Source organism: Rhagoletis pomonella, unplaced genomic scaffold, assembly GCF_013731165.1.
Source record: "Rhagoletis pomonella isolate Grant_MI unplaced genomic scaffold, Rhpom_1.0 Rhpom_scaffold_00004, whole genome shotgun sequence".
NCBI lineage: Eukaryota > Metazoa > Arthropoda > Insecta > Diptera > Tephritidae > Rhagoletis > Rhagoletis pomonella.
Window position 1 is genome coordinate 50,770,025 of NW_023458558.1, and position 8,147 is coordinate 50,778,171.

The window sequence follows — 8,147 nt, forward strand, 5'->3', positions numbered from 1 at the left end:
TCTGGGAAATTGCTTGACATTAAGGTGAACGCTGTTCGGTACAAGTTGTTCTCGGACGCGTGTAACTTCTTATCTGAATCCAGGAATTTTGCATACATTCGGTAATTGCGGCAAATTAATTGATGGCGCATTGTGAGTGACGACGACGCTCGTCAATGTGTCACAAATGTAACGTACGTTTTCCAAGTACGCGTGCGTGCGTGTGCCTATGTGTGTGTGTGTGTGTGGCAGAGCGACGGCATGTTTACAGTTGCTGCTTTCAAAAATTTCGCATGACAAAATATGCAAATTAGTAGAGAATTACAAAAGAACCACAAAACAAAGTCAGTGGTGAAACTTAAAAAGCGAAAAATTCACGTGGAAATGAAGTAGAGCAAATGCTGTTAGTTCGAAAAAGGAAAAGTGGTAACTCACACATACTCATATGTATGCATATGCACGCACGCACACATCCGTTGGAGCGTACTAGTTGACTCGTATGCATATTATCTCCTTGCAGTGCCCCTTAATTTTTGCACAATTTTCCGCATAAAATGCGTGTCACCTGCTGTCCGAATACATACTCGAGTCCACTCGGGCGTGTTGGTTTGCAATTTACCTTTGAAAATTCACAACTTCAAGGCCACTGGTCAAAGAAAATATTATTAAAATAGCAACACATGAGTGCACATTGTTTGGACATCTATGAAGTGAACACCTTTCATAGTACATCCGTAGATACATACATACATACATACATATATATATCACATTTATATTTACTTTTTAATTGCTGCCCTTTTGTTTAACAATTTTTTTCTCCGGGTGGTTAACTATTGCCCAAAAAGGATTTGATTTATGTCACTAAATGTTTTAAATGTTAACATATACCATCTAGTATATCTTTATTTGCTGAATAGTCTAGGAAAAAAGACAAAAGAGAAAACAATAAAAAACCCAGTGCGTGTAGTCCCTACGCGCGGAATAAGGGAAACTTAATAGAGGAAATGCCAGAATGAAAAAAATGTGCGATATATTTACACATGTACATATTTTCTAATATACAAAAAAACATATTGTTTCAAATTTTTTTAACGACCTTTAATTTTTTATTTCTTATAAATAACTCTAAAGTTTAATTATTATTGTGGCTGAGAAAACATCCAAATCTGCAATATTAACTAGTAAATTTTGGTAACTAAAGTAAGATATGAAAAGTTTTATTTCAATAGTATTTATATTTCTAGAAAAAACCGCATCAATGGTAGCCGCTCCTTTGGTCATTGGATCATTTCTAGCATTAACCATTTCCAGTGAAAATTTTTCTTTAAAAAATTTTGTCAGTTCATCAGATTTGGCCAGCGAAAAGTTGACGTTGAAATTTCCTGCGAGAATTATAGGTCGATCGTAACAGTTTTAGAATTTTTTTGAGTATGTGGTCTTAAGTTTGAATATAATAAAGTGCAAGTTTTAAGCTACAGCAAAATTGTGTTGCTTTTGAATATTTTTTGTGCTGACTACTTTTTTCTTATTGGAAGAAAACGCGCAAAACCGTTTTCAAAGAAATTAAAAAAAAATAGCATCAGTTTTGCAATCGCTTAAAACTTGTACTTGTTATACAACAATTTAATGGACTACAAGACTGCATTCTCAAAAAAAAAACCAAAAACAAAATTTGTAAATTTTGAATGTACTATTCATTTTACTCAACTTCGGTGCAAAAAAAAAAATCATAACTCAAATTTTTGTACAGTGTACCCCATAATACTATACTTAAATATTGCGCAATACTCAGAGTCACCATTGTGAATTTTTAATTTTTTTTGAGATGGCATATTTACAAAAACTTATTATTTAACAAATAATTTGTTTGTGCAAAATTAGAATTTTTTTATATTTCTTTTCATAGAGAATTTTATGTGTGTATGTGGGATTTTTTTTTTAATTTTTTCCTCGCCCCGTTCTCGAGATATTTGGAAAATTACTAAATCGATGTGTTTTTGTTTTTGTGCTGTAAAGTTTTTAAAAATGTATAAATCAAGCTCAAATTTCATATTTATTTATTATTTATGTTTATGCATCAACGCAAAAAATTTGAAACAAATCAAACACATGAAGTGTGAACCCCGTCCGTTTTGGTATGGAATGCCCCATATACATTAATTGCATTTTAATTTACTCTATACCAATGAGCTTTCAGGCGAAGGGGTTTGCTTAACCCTTGGGGTGGGCTACTTTAGGACTACCTACAAGTTAATTATATTATAGGCCTTCTCAGAAGACTCCTTCACTTCCAGTGGTCTTCTATTTAGCTCTTTCTCCTTGTCCAATGAAATTTCTTTGTTGTGACATAATTTTTTCATTAGTGACATAACATTTGAAATTCCAACATTAATTGACCCCAGCTAGAAATTTATGTTTGAATTGTATACAACAATTAGTCACACTTGCAATCACAACCAATGGACAAATACATCAGGGTATCTATATACATACATACATACATATGACCAAAATAAACATACATATGTGTATACATATGTACATGCTATACTTATGTATATGTAGTTGTTTATTATTTTGAGATTGGTATGTTTGTCCTGTTTTTCTGGGGGAAAATATCAGTCTAAAACTTTGTCAAGTGATATGAGTATTCGTGCAACAAATAGGTAAAATTAAATTGTTGCTTAATTGACAGGACGCGCGTGTATTAAATTACTGGAACAGCGACCGCATGCCCGACTATGCGTTGCCATCGTCAAAAATTCATAAAGGACATTATATAGATGTATGTATGTATGTAAGTAGAATGTTGTATGTATACACATATATGTATTTTTATACTTATACGTATCTACATAGGAATGTATATATGTATGTATGTATGCACGACTATGCAGGCGTGGGGATTGAATGTCATTTTGATTTGACAAATTAATTGATTTTGAATGAAGTTTTTGATTAACTTGATGTTGATGGTGTTAATTAAAATTTCATTACATCAGACACTCCTACTGTTTACGTACATATACATACATATGTACATACCAACTTATTCAAATACATATCTACATACTTGTTATGACCTTTACTTTTCTCAAAATATTAAGGGTCTTTAAATTACTTTTAAGTTTTAGGGAAATTTTACAAGAACATTCTGCTCAATACTTACATACAGTGACTCAAACAAATGTGCACGTGTTGATTTTTTTAATATTCATAATGTTTTTCGAGTTAACTTCATTTTGTAATTTTTCTATAAAAATACCGTCCAAGTTTAAACCAAAACCATATAAATCACAGTTGGAAACTTTATACAAAATTTAGGATAATTCAACAAATTTTCATCAAAAGTTCAACTGTTTAATTTGAATCTTTAGAACATTTCAGGGTATGCAGTACAGTATATACAATTTAAGCCTAATGAAGTGCAGGTTTCTACCGGTTAAAATTGTGCTTTGATTTTTGAGATTTTTTTGAATCTGCCTTTGCAGTGTTTTTTTTATAAAGCAAGTGGAATTTACAAAAACTGACATTGATTTTTTGAAATTTTGTTGCTAACGGTCTGCCGCATTTTATTTCACAAGAAATTCATGCTTATGTGGAAAATGTGCGAAAACCCGCCACCAAAGAAAAATTCTCAGAAATCAACAGAACTTGCACTTCATTAGACTAAAATTTTATGGGCTATAAAACTGCATACCCAAAAATGTACAAAGAATCAAAATTGACATTTTGATGAAAATTTGTTGAATTTTCCTAAATTTTGTATAAAGCTTGGACGGCCGTCATTTGTTTGAGTCACTGCATGTACATAACTTATATTTGTACCTTACTTCAGGCATAGTATTTATCCGTTAAACAATGCCCCTTTCCATTCTTATAAATTTTAATTAGCGCTGCTACCAGCACTTGCTCTCCATGAAATTATTTATTAAAATGCTTTCGCACAAATTTTATTAAGAATTAATTAACAAATGTAAATTGCGTGACTTAGCTGAACCCTCAAATTCCACCCAAATACATACATATATGTATGCCTATGTATATACACACAAATAAGTACTTAGATCCAACAATAAGCTTATGCTAAACATATATGTACATACATACATATGTATGTATGCACAACAGCGCTACACTAATGGAGAATTTAGCAACAAATCACAACAGTGCAACTACATTTCGATAACACGAACAATAAATATACACGGTCATAATAAAAACATTGGCAAACACATCATTTTCGCATTATTAATGCAAATTTTTCAACCGATAAATCAATTTAAAACATAAAATATGCTAAAAACATACAGAAGTGCTGTGAGAGTGCGAGCCAAGCTAATTTGCATATAAAACAGTTGAGTTCTTCAAAATTTATAAACAAACGCACATACATAGATATGTACATAAGTATGTATTTATGTACGCATAACAACTCAATATTGTGAAAATATTGAAATTTAGTTACACGCAAAAATCCCTTGTAAAATATTGCCGTTGACGGGCCGGGGCTGATTGACACCAAAGTCGAAAACTCCACCAACAACGTTGAAATTGTTACTCTGTAGCTGCACAGTGTGTAGGTGGTGCAAAAATATTATTTGGTTTTAAATAGTTAAAAAATTAAAAAAAAAAACGCAAACTTAAAAGAGCTTGGTATCTGAGGAAAAAACACATACTTAAGTAAGTAGTCATTGAAAGCTCGATACATAGATAAAATTAAAGCCAAACCTTGAGTGACCTCTGGTTTCGCTTAACCTCGCAGAATCTGGACTTTAAAATTAAAAGTTTGAATCAGAGAACCGATCTACGTAACTTTTTGGAAATTATTTCCTTATAAAGGGATCAAAAATGGCATTAGTCGTAAATTTTTTTACAGTTGACCCGTGAGACGTATTTCTTACTGAGATTCTACTACACATATTAGGGCTGCTATAAACCTGAACCCATCGACCAGGACATTTATCATCCAAATCAAAAGCGAAGATACACGTGGATATGGTGCAAATCATATATTCCTTATAAATATAGTTGTTCCAAACATCATATTAACCACTGTACTTGCATTCACGCTCTCGATATTTATGCATTCAAAGTTGCTGCTGGTGTTTCTATTGCGCGCTACTTAGCTGAAAAAGTCAAGTGGCGGAATAAATTCTATAAAACTTGTTATAAATTGCTTCTGCATATAAATTGATGTTAATGTCGTTGGAATCTAAACGGGCAGGCATTGATCGTTTTCGAAGTAAACAATTTGTGCAACAAAAAATATAAAGAAAAAAAAATGAAAAAGTTGAATAAGTTTTTACTCTGTAAACAGCCTAATTGTATGCAATGACTTCGAGTCTAAATAACTACTTATAGTTACAATACAAACGTGTAAAGTTTTAAACACAAAGCAATTTTTCATTGGTCAACAACTACTATACCATTATCGGGTTTTGGGGTTCAAACCCCCTAAAGCTAATAACTTCAAATATAAACTGTAGCTTAAAGCTTAGAATCCGGCTCTAAAGAAAAATTACAAGCAATATTTTTTATTAATGCTGTTGCTTGAAAAAGCTCTCTACTTTTGCTGCTGTAAATTTTCTTGAATAAATACACCATTATACGAGAATTTTTTCTTCACTGTTTTAAGAAATTGTGAAAGAAGAAAATTTCTTTTCCATGTGTTGTGCATCATTTTATATTCATCGTCTTGGGAGCTCTTAAAAGTTTAACTGCGAATAAAAAAATTATATAAAAATATGCAATTCATACTTACTTACTGTTTGTTTTTAGACTTTACAGCCTAAAAGAGTTTACCACAGATATGCACTTAACAAGGATTCGAAGATTTAGTTTGCCAACTTCTAATGCGTTCCACCAAAATGAGCTACATAATGAAAATATAAGTTTGGTTAATTTTTTCGGTATTCGAAATAGTAAAACAAACAACTTTTAAGCAAAAACCAATAAACGAAATTAGTATGGGACCACCTGTGAAGTACCAAAAAAAAAAAGAATTATAGAAATCGGTTAATGTGGTTCAAAGTTACGAGGTGACATACAGTCAGTGAATAAAGTTTAGGTACACCGAATTTTTAACAATACGGGCAACTATTCTTTAAATATGTATTTATATAAAGTTTTTATAAAAGTATGGTTAATTCTACAACAAAAAACCCAAAAATTAGAGCTCCAAACCTTGTGCAAAATGAAAGAAAATTCAGCAAAATTTCATTCAAATATTGCACTTTTTATTTACGCTCTCTAGGAAAAAGTTGAGTGTGCAGTTTTTTAGCCCATTGATAACCTTCTGCTTATTTGAAGTCGGTTAAAAATGAGATCATCGTGAAAAATCACTATCTCTACCGAAAACCAGAAAAATGTGAAAAAATTTCAAACAATTAATTACTCAATTTATTTTTATTAATGGTGATTTTGTTCCCCCCAAAAAATTTTGCTTTCTGATTGCCCCTTTCTCTTCTCGTGTTCGATTCTAAATTAAAGGCCAAGGGTGAGAAAATTGTGTGTTCGTTTCTTAAAATGTTGCACTCTTGTAAGGAAAAAAATGCACAGTCGCTGCCCTGTGACGCTTTGTCAGGGGAGATGGTTGCCCAGAAAATTTGATGTTTGTTTAAAACGACAATATTATGAAATGCGTGAGCTAGACCAGAACAAGAAGGCAAAAACATGCATTTTCAAAGAGTTGAGTGTAACATCAAATACATTTTGCATCGGGGAAGGGCAACATTTTTCGGAAGAAACGAAATCATCATAAAACTCTTTCTTTAATTTTTAAAATCTTTTATTACTTGTGAAAGTTGAGCACATCTTGTGTTTATACAACTTTTTATTAAACAAGTAATTTTTAAGCAAAACACACAACCGATTTCAATTATCGTATACAAATTTAGGAGTGCCGTTAATTTTTTCATGATCCAATGGTCGGTTCTAAACCAAATTACGGGACGACCCTTGGGGTACCACTCTTCCGATAAAAAAAAAGAATTATTGAAATCGGTTTACGTGATCCAAAGTTATGCGGTAGCATAGATAAACAAATACAAAATATTCCGACGAACTAGTTTATAACCACCCTCTTTTTTGGAGTCGGTTGCCAATGTTTGAGAGCTTTGTTAACTTTATGGAAATGCAGTGCAATTTATGAAATTAACAAAAATATATATTTATTTATTACATACTGTACATAAAACTTGCTTGTATTTTAAATAGCGTATTATCTGAAGCGAATATTCAGTTTTTTCTGATGATATGTATCTCTGTAAGTATGAAATCCCCCAAAGTATATATTTCTGGCCCCTATACTAGACCATCGATCGAATATATAAAATTATACATACATACAACTGTGCATAGGTATATGTATTTATAAAGCCATTTCTTACGTCAATAGTGGCATGCATCCCAATACCCGAAAATTTTGTCTTGTCCTCGTTCAATGTCATTTGCAAGCAGAATCGTGTTTTTTCTGTATATGATGCCATTTAAATTATGAGATTGGAGGCGCATACTACGCTTTACAACGTCAGATCAAAAAAAAAATCGTATGAAATAAGATGCTTGTTCTCGAACGGTCCGGAGACGGCATTTCTAAAAACGACACATTGCAAAGCTGCATTTGTTTTTCAGACAAACCAACATTTGGCTGCAACAAGGTAGTCGATATTGGCTCATCGGACGGAGCCCGGGTAAAGACTGCACGAAGCATAGCGTAGTCATAATGGAATGGCCGCTCAAATTTTCCCCAGGTACCAAATTTCCTTCTACTGCTTGCGGTTGATTTTGTCAGTTGCGGTGCATTGGCTATTTTAGCTCTAATAAATGTAATGCCTACAACTCCAACTGAGTTTTGGTGCAAGATAAATAAATACCTAAAATTCATAGTAATGCATTATCACCAACCAAATCGGTTTAGTACAAATTAATTCTGTGCAATCCGATCTATGTTAATTTAATGCATAAACATAAAAATTTCGTAACAAAAGCTACTGAATTTGCGTATTTGTTAGAATATCTTAAATATTTACAAATTATCCTGAGCGCACATTTCCGCATTACGTATTAACTTGGCCACAAAAAAAAGGAACAGTCCAGCGCCTTCGTCTTGGTCTACAGGCTGTATCGGAGATACAGCCGCTATATTTAAACGTAGAATACGT